The sequence below is a fragment of the Mobula hypostoma genome, chromosome 3 (assembly GCF_963921235.1).
Source record: "Mobula hypostoma chromosome 3, sMobHyp1.1, whole genome shotgun sequence".
In the NCBI taxonomy this organism is placed as follows: Eukaryota; Metazoa; Chordata; class Chondrichthyes; order Myliobatiformes; family Myliobatidae; genus Mobula; species Mobula hypostoma.
This window is the reverse complement of record NC_086099.1, coordinates 92,624,529-92,640,803: the sequence shown is the minus strand read 5'-3', so window position 1 is coordinate 92,640,803 and position 16,275 is coordinate 92,624,529. Positions and strand designations below refer to the sequence as shown.

At 41.5% G+C, this 16,275-nt stretch overlaps 1 long non-coding RNA gene across 1 annotated transcript; it reads left to right on the top strand.

Annotated features, from left to right (window-relative positions):
* The first annotated feature begins 543 nt into the window (after positions 1-543).
* LOC134344126 (uncharacterized) lies at positions 544-10,035 on the top strand. The gene is made up of 3 exons (XR_010017364.1): positions 544-1,017; positions 4,299-4,392; positions 9,222-10,035. It is a non-coding gene; the product is annotated as an uncharacterized LOC134344126 (long non-coding RNA).
* The last annotated feature ends 6,240 nt before the right edge of the window (positions 10,036-16,275 follow it).

The window sequence follows — 16,275 nt, the reverse complement described above, 5'->3', positions numbered from 1 at the left end:
CTTTATGACTTTTAGAGATAAGTTCATCTTTTACTCGTTTAGCTATTCACAGTAACAGAAATTTTGACCAGGAATGCCCAAACCTTAGCATGCCACTATATTGTGACAGGGCCAGCACTTAGTAAGAATTCCTGAGCTGGATCTTGCTCTTCACTGTCCACACTTCACAATGTTGCTTCACCACACCCCCACCCCAACTGCAGCCTTGCTGAACCATTTGGCTTGCATCTTGATTATTAATAGCGGAGTGCCCAGCAACATTCTTTTTTTTGGTAGCTTGCAGCTACAGTTTTGGACCAGATGAAATTCACATCGTGTAGAGGAAACCAGCGTGTGTGAGCTATGAGGGAGAAAGAACAACCAAGGATGAAAAGTCAAATTTAATAATAAAGCAATGCAGTTGGTGGTTGATTTAATAGATTAGTGAAGATGCGGAGGTCAATCTACCAGCAAATAGTGATTATGATCCTGGGCGGTTGTAAAGAGAAATGTTGTGAATGAAAGTGGAAAGAGCAATGACAATCAATGTAATTAATTAGACACTGTAACAGAGGCACGTAAGTTATAACCCAAACTCAATCACTGGAGGCTACTGTGAGGTTAATCTGGTGAAAATTTACCATTAGTGAACACTTTATTAGGTGTACCTGTACACCTCATTAATGCAAATATCTAATCAGCCAATTATGTAGCAGCAACTCAATGTATAAAAGCTTGCAGACATAGCCAAGAGGTTCACTTGTTCAAACCAAACATCACAATTAGGAGGAAATATCTAAGTGACTTTATGGAATGATTGTTGGTGCCAGATGGAGTGGTTGAGTATCTCGGATACTGTTGATACCCTGGCATTTTCATCTGAAAGTTTACAGAGAATGGTGCGAGAAACAGAAAAAAAACAGCTTTTTGAGAGAGAGGTCAGAGGAGAATGGCCAGACTGGTTCAAGCTGATGGGATGCAACAGTAACTCAAATAACGCTCCATTACAACACTGGTGAAATTTGTCTTGTGCAAGAGGTAAGTACCTTGTATTAAACAATGTCTGAATTTATTGAAAAATAAGGGAATTTGAGAAGCATTTTCCAGATTTTGTTCAGCATCTTTTTTGGGAATGACAAGCGAAGCCCAACTGTAATTAGCCTAAGTTTTCCTTTTATGACTTTATGAAATTCTCGTGAAATTTTGATGGTAGCATACATGGATTATATCCACAGAAATGTTTTAGAGCCCTAGTACATGAGGGAATAGGTTCATGAGATTTGAACACTCTTAACCCACTTTTCTGGTGTTTTTTGTGGAGTGACATTATTTGTGTAATATTCCTCACTCTTTTCCTTCTTGGTTGCTACCATTTCTTGGATGTTTGGTATCGCTGATGATGAAGATGCATGTCACTTTGAGTGAAATATTTAGTGTGTCTGAATACATTAATACTAGTTAATTATTCAGAAAGTTATCACACCAATAAATCAGCAAACATGAAGATCAAAGCTATGGCATTCTGTTGGGGAGACGTACTGAAACACTGATTATGCCTACCACCTTGATCTTTGCATACATATGTATTTATTGTCATTAACTTAATGCCTTGGAACCGCACGTGTCTCTAAATCTCAGTTGGGTGGGAGTTAAAGGGAATGTGTAAATTGCAGTTCACTCAGTAGGTGAATGTATAGAGCAAATAAGTTTTAATGTTTTAAAGGAAGGTTTAAACTTAAGATCTGCTTAGATTCCCCAGCTGATGTGGAGTGTTTCAGCTCTAACGTCTGCATCATTAATCTTGTTGTAGACCAGTAAATGAATCATTGTGCACCATTCTCAGATCTTGTATTTAATAGAAAAGAATATGACCATTCATATGGGATGAACTGTAAATCTAAAATGTTCCCTAATACATTCCTGTGATAAAATTAATGTAAGCAAAAAAGATTGGAAGTTGGTCCAACATTTGGCTACATGAGTTCTTGATTTTGGTTCTTTCCTTTTAATTGCCTGCGTACAAAGGTACCAGATACCCCAGGCTGGTTGTTAGTACATGAAATAATGATGATGGCGATCTGAAGGATAGTCTGTTATTTAAAGATTTCCTACAGCAGTTTCCTATTTCAGAGGTTTGATGGCCTATCTACAAAACCAGCCTGTATGTGGAACTCAATGCGTTTCCCAGATGCAATGCAGTTGTTCCATTATACCAGTTAAACGTGGTGGGGTCAGTGCTGGATGTTGCAAGTAAACGCATCCCGACACTTGCAGTGTTAGACGGAGCATTTTTATTTCCAAGCCATACATTTAGCGATTACGTTCAATGAGGAAATAAGACAAATTTCCCTACAGAATAAATAGTCTCTGACAGTTGCTAACGAATAAGAAATATTTCGTGCACTGGGAAAAAGAGGATAACGTACACCAGATTAAAAACAAATACAAATAAATGTTAATTTTTATATACAATAACTAATTTTCTCTTAATACAATTTTTGTATCATTGCGACTTTCTCACGTGACGATTACCTGTTGCATCACATCTGAATTTTCGAAATTAACAAGTATAGTAGAAAGTAGCTTAGAATTTCTTTACATTGAAATGTTTTATCACTGTTGGGTGCATAATACAGATATGCAAAGATAAAAGTTAGTTTCTCAGCGCAATATCAATGGAACAGCGTGGCTGCATTGTTCCATCTGGTTTGCTGATTGATCCCTTCCATCGATTAATCGCAACGGAATATTTTTGTGATCTATTATGAGGCACTGAATAAAACACCCGAGGGGTGAGATAACAAACTTTAGCTTCAAAATGTCTTGAAAGAACGTTAATAAGAATGAATAATACACGAGGGTTTAACGGTATTTTTTCCAACTAAATCTTTCTTAAAGAGCAAGAGATCCAGACCTAGATAATGGGTATTTGAAACACGTATGCCCCAAACTGGCAAAACAGCACAAAGTTCTGGATTTTCAAATGCAAGCTACATTTAACATTGGGTGTGTTCTGCTTTTAAAGAGTTGTGCTGGAATGCAAGCTCATCCACAAAACAACGAAGGCGCTGATTGATCAATCTCTTTTTCCAGTTTGCTGGTAACTCGATTGAAAAAGAGTCTTTTAAATCAAGATTGTTTTTTGTAATGCAAGAGTACCAGTAGCTATTTGCTGACGAGTTTGATCTATATAATCTAAAATGCAATTTACAATCAATATTAATCGGGTTGACACTGCACTTTAGGTTGGTGGAAAATCAGGTAACTGGTGGTTGTGTGGATATGGTTGTATTTTACGATAAACCCATTTGAACTATATACTTAGCAGAGGCCATCGAGCTACAGATTTTAAATACTGTATATCAAGGTATATTCTATCACGTGACGTTAAAACGCCGAGAAAATCGTACCTGGTTATTAATGCTAAATGCACTCTACATGGCATCGGTGTGGTGTACTTCCTGTCGAAGTTCGTTCAATTAAGTCAATTGAATCAATTATAGAGGCAGAGTAGAACGGATTGAAGTGGCTACATACAGGTATTTACATTTAACAGTACTGACCAGCCGTGAATTTCTAGGCGTGTATTCCAAAATTCTGCCCGTTTGTATCGATTCATGACAAGATTCTTAAGCTTATTGATTGGCATGCTAATGATTTTCACAGGAAGATAGTGCTTATAAAAAAACTTAACAAATCGGGCATATTTTGGGGATCATTTGTATCCAGGTCATCAGTTGTGCCGACAATAGAAACATATCTAGGTTAAGCACAGAATAATTGTTTTGTTCATTGGCGCATCTAATATCCATTAAGACCTCCAATAATTTAACTGTTTGTAGTTAAAATTGTTCCATGAGGCAACATTGTTCACCGTTCGTGCTGCTTTCTATTTGGACATCAGACGAACAGGACATTATTGCTGACACGCGGAGCAGCTGCTTTAGCATCTCGATTTCAGGAGCCTTTTATTAATCTGAGTCCTTACAGACACAATGCACATTGTCGCACAGAGCCGGTTGCCTTAGCAACACTCTAGCTTTATTTCAATGTATGATGGCAAATGTGTGGCAGCTGGACATTGGTTCTTCAAAATGACTTCAGAGCAATTGGAATGAATTTCATCTGCAGATCTGACACACTGATTTGATGCCGGTTAAAGATGGGGGATTAATGCAAATCAAGGGAGATGAGATTCAAGGTGAATTCAGGCTTCACACAATGGAGCACGAAACTAGGCGCCCGTGCAATCAAATGCTCAAAGAAATTGATTTGAGAACAAAAATGTAACCATGTCTTTTTTTCTTGCTGTCAAACAGAACAGAAGCCTAAGAAAGAAACAACAAATGATCTAATGGTATAAGAACGCACTTTAGTGGACCCGGAATTCCCCGTAAGCAAGCACAAAAAGTAGTAAGTGATTTGCTGCTGGAGAGCGGAATTATTTTCAATAAAAGGTAGTGGATTTTACACTAAAATCTTCTCATTGCGCCAGCAGTATAATCTAATGAAAAGGTGCTTATACTTAAAGAAGGTAAAAACAGTAGTATGTTATCTAGTTTAGGATACTTGTTTTTTAAGACGATGACAATTATTTCTGAATTTTCACATTTCATTTTGCTTTAAAAAGGTTATACTTGTTTTTCGAAATTCGCATGCAGATGTTGACAAATCCTGTTTGCGATACATCTTCGTCGATGAATTGAACGTGACAGGGTAGTAAAGCTCAAAGTTAATCTGACTCTGAAAGCTCCTACTGTTACCAAATCGAAATCGGGCTCATTGAGGCGGAGCCTGATGGTTCCTTTGGCTTTTTAACACTCAAAGATGCTGTAGTTTGATGAACAATAATAAACAATGAGAAAATATCACCCACATTAAATAAAAAATCATCAACAATTAAAAAGTGTACATATAATATAAATTATGCAATGTTCTATAAAATGATATTGCTGAATCATCACTTCGTCTAGCTTGTATTTGGGCTGCTTTATTGTCTTCCCTCGCTCAGTTTATTTGCTGTTGCCCATATTTTCATCCTTGATTTACCTTGGTCCAGATTCATAATTCAATTTACCATGTTCTACTGCTGAAATTCTGGTGCCCATGATCTAGCTCATACCAAGTCCCCTTTATCCATTACATTTGTTTGTGCTTCCCCAGAACGACTTGCATTTGAAAAACCTTGCAATGGCATTCAAATCCTCAACCCACCCTATTCTGCAATCTTCTACACTGACTGTCACACTTATCGAAAATGGGGTCTGTATGCCAGACTGCTTTTTATAGACCGCATCATACCTCAGAAATTGGTGGGGAAACTGACCTCGCTGGGTCTCATTTCCTCCCTATGTAACTGGATACTGGACCTCTTAACAGTAAGGCCACAATCAGCCCTCGTGGTTAGCAACGTCTCTAGCCCCATTAGGCTGAGCGCTGGCGCGCCGCAAGGCTCCGTGTTCAAGCCGCTGCTGTTCACACGCGTCGGATCCAGCTCAAGCCGGGTCATCAAGTTTGCGGATGACACGACAGTGGTTGCTCACATCAAAATCGACAACAAGACGGAGTATAGAAAGCAAGTGGAGCGGCTGGTGGATTTGTGTGAGAAGAACAACCAAAGCCTGAATGTAGAGAAGATAAAGGAAATTGTGGACTTCAGGAAGGTGCAGATGAAACATTTTCCTCTGCGAATACATGGCTCTTCCGTAGAGAGAGTTAAGTGCAGCAAGTTCCTGGGAGTTCACGAATGACCTCACCTGGTCTCTTAATATCACCTCCCTGAACAAGAAGGCATAGCAGCGCCTCCCTCTCTTAAGACTGATGTAAGGAAGCTTCCCCCTCTCCCACTTTAACTACATTTTACAGGAGTACCATTGAAAACGTTCTGACAAGTTGCATCTCTATCTGGTATGGGAGCAGTCAAGCATCGGACCAGAAGTCCCTACAAAGGATTGTGACATTCTCTGACTGGTTTTGGATGTTTGGAAGCCCTTGGACCATGAGATCTGAGTCGTGGCTGAGAGGAATGTGCCCAGCACAAACAGTTGGGGCAGTGGAGGGCTGTGAAAGGAAATCAAAAGTGCCGATTGAGCATTAAGGGTAATTGGCAGAGTTTTGGATGTTATGGAGGGGACTATGTTACCTGAGTTTCATCACCTAAGTTACAGAGAAAGGTTGAACAAGTTGGGTCTTTATTCTTTGGAACGTAGAAGGTTGAGAGGGGACTTGATAAAGATATTTAAAATTATGAGGGGGATAGATAGAGTTGACGTGGATAGGCTTTTTCCATTGAGAGTGGAGTAGATTCAACCTAGAGGACATGAGTTAAGAATTAAAGGGCAAAAGTTTAGGGGTAACATGAGGGGGGACTTCTATACTCAGAGAGTGGTAGCTGTGTGGAACAAGCTTCCAGCTGAAGCGGTTGAGGCAGGTTCGATGTTGTCGTTTAAAGTTAAATTGGATAGCTATATGGATAGGAAAGGAATGGAGGGTTATGGGCTGAGTGCAGGTCGGTAGGACTAGGTGAGAGTAAGAGTTCGGCACGGACTAGAAGGGTCGAGAGGGCCTGTTTCTGTGCTGTAATTGTTTTATGGTTATAATTGGGACCGCAGATTTTGAGATGGTTGTTGAGTGGGAGGGTGGGGTGGGGTGAATGGAGGAAATAGCTGGTAGTGCAGGATAGGCATTTGGAGTGGGAGGGAGATGGCGGCTTTCACAAATTGAGCAGTGGGAGTTAGTGAAATGTTGGGATGCAGCTAAAAAATGAAGTTTGTCAGTGACGTACTTGGCAAGTGTTTCATACCAGCATTGCCAGTTCGATAAGGCCCCAACATTGATATAAGTTCCATAAAATTTGCCAAAAGGTGTTAACACGTCGCTGTTACAGCTCGTCGCGTTTTGGAGTTGAGAGTTTAATTGCGGTGCTGTTCTGTGTAATAAGTCTCTGTACTTCCTCCCCGTGGAATGTGTGGGTTTTCTCTCGATCCTCCGGCTTCATCCCACAGTCCAATGACGTACTGGGTAGGTTAATTGGTCATTGTAAATTGTCCCGTGATTAGGCTAGGGTTAATCGGGTTTGTTGTAAATGTCCCATGATTAGGCGAGGGTTAATCGGGTTTGTCGGGGGTTGCTGGGGGGTGGGGAGAGTGGACGGAGCTGGCTTACTCTGTGCTGCATCGCGAAAATAAGGTAAAATTCAAATTTAAAACAACTATGCAAGTGCCTAGAATGACTTGCACCCAAAAATACTTGATTGAATTTTTAGCTTGGCAAGGCATAACCTGTAACTGAGCATTATGATTATTTCAGTTACTTACATAATTAGGAGAAAATACTGATTTTCAACGATATGTATAATCCTGAGAGAAGAGCATAATATGATTGTTTTATTCACAATCCCTGAATGCTTGTAACCATTTGAACACCATGTTCTCAGAGTCTCTCCCCCCTCCCCCCTCCCCAAATAACCACATGGACTGATTCAGAATAGGTTCCTTTCTCTGGCAGAGTTATGACAAATAATGCCATCTTCCTTCATATCCAATTTGGCAAGTGGTAGCCAGCAATGTGAGGAATGCTAACAGAAGAGAAATCCATGCATAGTAGTGTAGCAATTAATATTACGCTGCAATTCATGTTCTCAATACTTTTTCTTTTTTTTGTATTTAGTTTGTTGCCTTTTGCTCGTTGGTTGTTTGGCCATCTTAGTTCTGTGCAGTTTTTCATTGATTCTATTGTGTTTCTTTGTATTTACTATGAATCCCGAAAGGGCCTATTCTGCGCTGTATCTCAATAAGTATATAAATAATCTCAGAAAAGTATATGGTGACATAAAGTATCTGTACATTGATAATAAATTTACATCGAACTTTTCAGCACCAACGATTAGAAGATCGGGGTTCAATTCCTTGTGCTGTTTGTGCGGAGATCTCCCATGGCCACATGTGTTTTCTCTGGGTTCTCCATTTGCCTGCACCTCTTCCTAGAGGAAGGGTCTCGGCCCGAAACGTCGATGGTACCTCTTCCTAGAGATGCTGCTTGGCCTGCTGCGTTCGCCAGCAACTTTGATGTGTATTGCTTGAATTTCCAGCATCTGCAGAATTCCTCGTGTTTGCGTTTTTAAATCCAGTACTGCGAAGCCTCTTCCGGTGATGCCTACACCGAAGAAGTTTAAATCTTATCTTCGACGGAAGTTTAGTGAAACCATCTTCACTGCTCCCCATCTGTAATTTCTTCGGCTCTTCAACTTTTCGACCACATTTTGACTCAGACTCGCTATCACACATATACCCACATTCTTTTTCTTTCCCTCCTTATTCTCCCTCTGTCCCTCTGATTATACCCCTTGCCCATCCTCTGCGGGGTTCCCCCTTCCCCCTTTTCTTTCTCCCTGGGCTTCCTATCCCATGATCCTCTCATATCCCTTTTGCCAATCACCTGTCCAGCTCTTGGCTCCATCCCTCCCCCTCCTGTCTTCTCCTATCATTTTGTAACTCCCCCTCCCCTCCCACTTTCAAATCTCTTACTAGCTCTTCCTTCAGTTAGTCCTGATGGAGGGTCTCGACCAGAAACATCAATTGTACCTCTTCCTGCTGCCTGGCCTGCTGCGTTCACCAGCAACTCTGATGTGTGTTCTTCCAAAAGACATATGTGTCAGGGTTTGTAAGTTGTGGGCAGGTTCGATTGGTGTCAGAAGCATGGCAGCACTATGAGCTACTCCCAGCACATCTTTGGGCTGAGTTGGTCGTTGATGCAAATGATTCATTTCATTGTATGCTTTGCTGTTGCAACAACCGTGTCAAATAAAGCATTTTTATCTTTTAAAAAAATCAGTAGGCACGTGCAGATAAATTCTGGAGCAAGAATAGAGGAGGATGGATGTAGAAGGGAAGTGAGATTATAAAAAGAGGCAAATTACAGGAGAATGGAAAATGTGGAATTTAAATCAGAAAGGGAAAGGAGAGGCAAGTGAGGGCAGGGTGAAACATCAGGATTCAAAACTTAGCACATGAAGCAGTGAGAAACAAAATGGAAAAACAGGAAAAGAAAGGGAAATAGGAAACATGAACAGAGAATGGAAAGAGAGGCAATGAATGAAATGGAGACGGACATAAATGGAGAATGGAAGAGGAGAGGGAGGTATAAAAATGTTGAATCTAAAAATGAAATGAACCAATATATTGAAGGGATCTTCTGTTGGGAAAGGCAATGTCTTACACATTTGTTTATGTGCTTCATTTCAGTTGCATGGTTTTCCTAAGTATGCTGAATTGCCTGACCACCTAGGTTACATCAACAGTACAGAAGTGTGACAATATCCTTCGAGTTTTAATCCATTTCCAACAATGAACAAAGTCTGGTGCTCTGTCACGTTTCACAAGGGAAATATGTACTTTACAATTAACCTCCATGTGGACTTAATTTCCAGAAGTGTCCCTCATAACCTCAAAAAACTCTATTAATTTTTTTTGACAGCAGAGGAGAAATACTACTGAAGCCAGAAGCAAAGCGATGGCAGAAAACTTATATCATGTCCTCTGAGCCCACTCTCCAAAGTGTACTCTCTGCTACACTCTAGGTAGCATATTTCAATGTGGTAAACTTTACAATTGTTGTACACCAGTAGCATATACTAGGAATCCTTGTACCATTCTAAATCCAGAGAAAATAAACAGATCAAATAAATAAATAAATCAAGAAAATAAAATTTGGAAACATAAATGATTTATAACCAATCATAAGTATATTTTATGTTCTGTGTGTGTTTAGTTTTTGCTACATGTGTGATTTGATTTAAGTATCAAAGCCATGGGCGAAGGACAAACCGACATTGAGCTCACTACTCTGCAAGGTTTACTCACTTCAGCACTGAGTTGACTCTGCAGCTGTGGCCTGCAGTCATCGGCGCTTGCCTCGGCGAATTGGCATTGTGGCCGTAAGCTGCAGCCATTGGACTCCTGCACCAGCTTCATTTGCCTGAGTGCTGAAATGGCTCCCTGGCTGTGGCACTCTGCAGTTAATGTTTTCTGTGCTATTTGTTTTTTTTTGCATATTGAGTGTTTGACTGTCTTTATTGTGTGGGGTTTGTTAATAAATTCTATGGTGTTAATTTGTCTCGTGGCTGCCTACAAGAAGCGGAAACTCAAGATGGTATACAGTATGCATTACTTAATTAGAAATGTGCTTTGAACAATACAGTGGATTTCGGTTACATCAGGAGATACATTAGGAGTGGTACATTTTGGCCCAATTAAGTGGCTGTTCTAATTAGCTGAAGTTTCATGGAAATAGTTAAAAGTTCTTTAAAAAAGACAAACTGAGTAACAAATTATGTCTTTAAATGAAATACAGAACAATTTAGAACACTACCAATAGTACCACAGTACTATAAAATTGTGTAATAGTTCCTAATAGAACTAAGATTCTTCCCAATGGAAGAATGTATCCAATGAACAAAATCAATGGAGACATCTAGAGCAGATACTGCAGATTCTGGACTGCTTTCATGCAATGCTACTGATGATTGCATCCTCCAAATCTTCATTTTTATTGCAACATCCAAGTTAATAGCTGATACCTTCAAATTCTTTGTAGTTCCTAATTTGTTGAAATATTGAAATGGTTTCCTTTTCACTCCTGGCTGTTCTGGAATCATCAAGCCCGATTGCTTGAAACCACAGTGAGCAAAATAGTTCAAGATTGTCTTACTGGTTATTTCTTGCCAACTATCAGTGACAAAAATCACTTTTTTGAATACAAAAACACACAATCAAAGTTATTTAAAATCTTCACTCAAATATGGTGTTGCGTGTGACTGATGCTAATTAGAACCTGTTCGGCAATAGTCTTTTGCCCTAATTGGGTGGCATAGTGTCCCAGTAAATGGAGGTAATCCAAGTAGTTTTCTTGATTAGTTTCTGTTCTGTAAGCTTTGTCCCGAATAAGCAGCTGCCCTGATTATCTGATGGCCCAATTAAGTAGAATCCACTGTATTTAGAAATTATTCTCACCGTGAAATATCATAGCAGAAAAGTTATAAACATAACTTCTGAAAATATTTGAAGGGATGCTTTACATCTTACAAAAAAGAACAGAATTTGAATGTATGCAGTGAAATGGCTATTGTTTTATAAATGTAACAGCTGCCATATACTGTATCCTCAAAACTTCCTCTGTTTCATGGCATTTACAGGCATAAGTATACCATATGTCAGGATTTAGAAGGAAACATCTTTTGAGAATGCATGTAGTGAGAAATTATTGTAAGCATCAGATACAACATTTTAATAGAATATTTTGTGCATTCATTTTCCTAATCAGCATGATATTAATAATTGATATAACAGATATTTCCCATCCCACTAAGGTTACAGAGAATATATTGAGCATAATTAGATTTACCATAAATTCATAGCAGTACTGAGCTTGCTAACAATAATGAAGTGCTTTGAGAACTGGTTATGGATTGTGTTAAATTCCATCTTCCTGCTACATTGGACCATTTCCAGTTTGCTTAGCGCTCAATTCAGTCCACTGATGGTGCCATAGCCTCTGCACTCCTCTCTGTCTTGGCCCACTTGGAAAATCGTTCCTCATATGCTAGGATACTGTTTATTGACTTCTGCTCAGCATTTAATATGTTCATCCTTCAGAATCTGGTGATAAACTGTTCTTGTTGGGTCTCAGCAACTCTCCCTAGAATTGGATCTTGGACATCTTGGCAGAAAAGCCACAGTCAGTCCACATTGGCAGAAACATCATTAGATTCATCATACTGCGCATTGGTGCCCCTTCCCCCTCCCCCCACCAAGGGCTGCATGCTCAGCCCACTGCTGATGAATGACTGCCAGATCCAGATCCAGCAGATGACACAACAGTGGTTGCACGAGTTGACCTCATCAACAACAATAACGAGACAACATACAGAGAGGAGGTAGAGTGGCTGGTAGAACAGTGTGAGCATAACAGCTTGAGTTTCAACGTGGACAAGACCAAAGAGAAGATTGTGGACTTTAGCAAGGTGCAGGTTGACCTCTCCTCAGTGCACATAAACAACTTTTTCATGGAGAGAGTTAGGAGCACAAAGTGCATGTAATGGACAATCTCATCTGGTCCCTCAACACCACCTAGGTTGCTCCAACAGCCCTCAGGACTTAATACCAAATTTAACAATTACAGTTCACCAGCCTTTCCAGCCTGCTTTCTCTTATTTCCATTTTTATTCCTCTTACAGTTATTTTAGACAGTTTATCTTTTCCTGTTGATACCATCCCCCCCTTCAGAACACCCCCTGCCCTTGCGTAGCTGGAATCATCGCCACTACCTGTGCTGTTCAATCTCTCTGGATCTCCACCCTATCACAGGCCTTCCTTTTTAAACTTTTCAGTACTCCCACTCCGTGCTACTTAAAACCTGTTTCACTTATAACTTTTCCCAGGCTTGATCGAGTCATAGAGCAATACTACACTGATATACTGACTATGGTGCCTAGTGATTAAAAAGTCATTGACATGAAATGCTAATTTTGTTTTCATTTGACAGCTGCCACTTGGACTTAGAATTTCCAGCATTTTAAATTTGTTTGCAGAGTTGTGAAAGGTTTATCAATTCACCAGATGGCCTCCGTTGGGGCAATTCACATTTCCCTCAGCAATTAAAAAAACACAAAAAAAATGTTATAACTGATCAAGGAAGTATTTCTTAAATTTTCGATTCTCCCACACACATGTGAATGAAACCTCACACTGCAGCATGCTTCTACCCATCCCTGTGCATTCAAGCTCACTTCATACACTTGCTGGGGCCATAGCAGGAACAAGCATATTACAGACTCTGGAATCAGTCTGCTTATTGATACTGTTATCATTTCTAATGGAGGAAACCATGGCTGTTGTGTTCACCAATGGAGTGACCTTCGCTTTTGGTAGATGGATGTCTGGAGAAGGAGGATACATTTAATGATGACAAACAAAAACATTAGTGTAGGAATCATGCACTGTTTCTGTCAAAATGCTATATTCCAAAGCCCCATAAATAAGATGTAATTTAATATCTATTGATACATTTAAAATTTAAAACAAAACACTGTGCTTTGCAGATCATTAACAAAAAATAATCTGCAGACGCTGGGGTCAAAGCAACACTCACAACAGGCTGGAGGAACTCAGCAGGTCGGGCAGCATCCGTGGAAAAGATCGGTCCATGTTTTGGGCTGGAACCCTTCATCAGGACTGTAGAGGGAAGGGGCAGAGGCCCTATAAAGAAGGTGGGGGAGGGTGGGAAGGAGAAGGCTTGTAGGTTCCAGGTGAAAAACCAGTAAGGGGAAAGATAAAGGGGTGGGGGAGGGGAGGCAGGGCGGTGATAGGCAGGAAAGGTGAAGAAAGAATAGGGGAAAACAATGGGTAGTAGAAGAAGGCTGAACCAAGAGGGAGGTGATAGGCAGCTGGGGGAGGGGGTAGAGTGACATAGGGATAGGGGAAGGGAGGGGGAGGGAATTACTGGAAGTTGGAGAATTCTATGTTCATACCAAGGGGCTGGAGACTACCTAGAGGGTATATGAGGTGTTGGTCCTCCAACCTGAGTTTAGCCTCATCATGGCAGTAGAGGAGGCCATGTATGGACATATCTGAGTGGGAGTGGGAAGCTGAGTTGAAGTGGGTGGCTACTGGGAGATCCTGTCTGTTGTGGCAGATGGAGCGGAGGTGCTCGACGAAGCGGTCCCCCAATCTGCGTCGGGGTTCACCAGTGTAGAGGAGACCGCATCGGGAGCACCGGATGCAATAGATGACCCCAACAGACTCACAAGTGAAGTGGTGCCTCACTTAGAAGGACTGTTTGGGGCCCTGAATGTTGGAAAGAGAGGAGGTGTAGGGACAGGTGTAGCACTTGCGCTTACAGGGATAAGTGCCAGGTGGGAGATCCGTGGGGAGAGACCGATCCCTGTGGAAAGTGGAGAGGGAAAGATGTGCTTAGTGGTGGGGTCCTGTTGAAGGTGGCGGAAGTTGCGGAGGATAATGTGCTGGATCCAGAGGCTGGTGTGGTGGTAGGTGAGGACAAGGGGAACTCTGTCCCTGTTGTGGTGGTGGGAGGATGGGGTGAAAGCCGAAGTGTGGGAAATGGAGGAGATGCGGGTGAGGGCATCATTGATGACAGCAGAAGGGAAACCACGATCCTTATAGAAAGAGGACATTTGAGATGTCCTGGAACTGAAAACCTCATCCTCGGAGTAGATGCGGCGGAGACGGAGGAACTGGGAATAGGGAATGGCATTTTTGCATATGGTGGGGTGGGAAGAGGTATAGTTGGGGTAGTTATGAGAGTCAGTGGGCTTGTAGGAGATGTCAGTGGACAGTCTGTCTCCAGAGATGGAGACCGAGAGATCGAGAAAGGGGAGAGAAGTGTTCGAGGTAGACCAAGTGAGTTTGAGGGCTGGGTGGAAGTTAGAAGGAAAGTCCATGAAATTGACGAGCTCAGCATGGGTGCAGGAAGCAGCACCAATGTAGACGTCAATGTACGGAAGGAAAAGTTGGGGAGCAGTACCAGAATAGGTTTGGAGCACAGACTGTTCCTCATAACCAACAAAGAGGCAGGCATAGCTAGGGCCCATGCGAGATCCCATTGCTACACCCTTAGTCTGAAGAATGTGGGAAGAACCAAAAGAGAAGTTATTGAGTGTGAGAACCAGTTCTGCCAACCGGAGAAGGGTAGTGGTGGTGGGGAACTGGTGAGGTCTATTATCCAGAAAGTAGTGGAGGGCTTTGAGGCCTTCTTGATGGGGAATGAAGATGTATAGGGATTGGACATCTTTAGTGAAAATGAAGTGGTTGGGACCAGGGAACTGGAAGTCATTGAAGAGGTGGAGGGTATGGGATGTATCCTGGATGTAGGTGGGGAGGGACTGAACTATGGGTGACAAAATGGAGTCCAGGTAGGCAGTTACAAGTTCGGTGGGACAGGAGCAGGCAGAAACTATGGGTGTGCTGGGACAGTCAGGCTTGTGGATCTTGGGGAGGAGGTAAAACCGAGCGTTATGGGGTGTGGGAATTATGAGTTTAGTGGCTGAGGATGGAAGGTCTCCAGAGTTGATAAGGGCGGTGATGGTATGGGAGACAATGATTTGATGTTTTTTGGTGGGATCCTGTTCCAGGGGTAAGTAAGAGGAGGTGTCAGAGAGGTAGAGGTCCGTCCGCCAGACTACTACAGCACCACCTTTGTCAGCGGGTTTGATGGTGAGGTTGGAATTAGTGCGGAGAGAGTGGAGGACAGTGCGTTCAGAGGGAGTGAGGTTGGAACAGGAGAGAGGAATGGTGAAGATGAGACGGTTGATGTCTCGGCGACAGTTGGAGACAAAAAGATCGAGTGCAGGTAGAAGGCCCGGGTGGGGTGTCCAGGAGGAGGAGGAGGGTTGGAGAAGGGGTCATCGGTTGGGAATGTCCATTTGTTTAAAATAAATCCTTAAAAAATCATTGACTATGATTCTCTCATATTCTGTGATATGGAATCATATAATCACTGTGCCATGTTTCACCCACAACCTCTCTGGTTACAGGAGTAGACAAAATATCAACTGTGGTTTGAAGGAAAGGTATGTCTTAACTGAACTCTTCATTAAGTATTCTTTGGTGTCACAGTATTTCACCTCAGGGCATAGCTAAAAACAAACATTAAAACAATCTACCTTCTGCTATTAATTCACCTTGCTGTTGACAAAACCAGCATTTATTGCTAATCTTCAATTTTCCTTTATAGATTTGTCAGTGAGCTGCTGTCACAAAGGGCTGTCATTTCTCATATAAAGATACCCCTACAGTTTTCCTGGTGGGAAATTCAGTATTTGTATTTGGGGATAGTGTTGGAAGGTTGATACGCCCAATGACCTCTTAATAAGCTACCTCCCGTACCTAATAAAGTGGCCACTGAGTGTATCTTCATGGTCTTCTGCTGCTGTAGCCCATGCTCTTTAAGAAATGCTCTTCTGCAAACCACTGTTGTAACACATGGTTATCTGAGTTACTGTCACCTTCCTGTCAGCTTGAACCTGACTGGCTATTCTGCTCCAGCCTCTCTCATTAACAATACGTTTTTGCTCATGGAACTATTGCCGCTCTATGGATATTTTTGTTTTTTGTTTTTTGCACCTGTTTGTAAACTCTAGAGACTTTCATGCATAAAAATCCCAGGAGATCGGAAATTTCTGAGATACTCAAACCACCTCATTGGCACCAATAGCCTTTCCACAGTCAAAGTCACTTAGCCCATTCTGATGTTTAGTCTGAACAACAACTGAATTTCTTGACC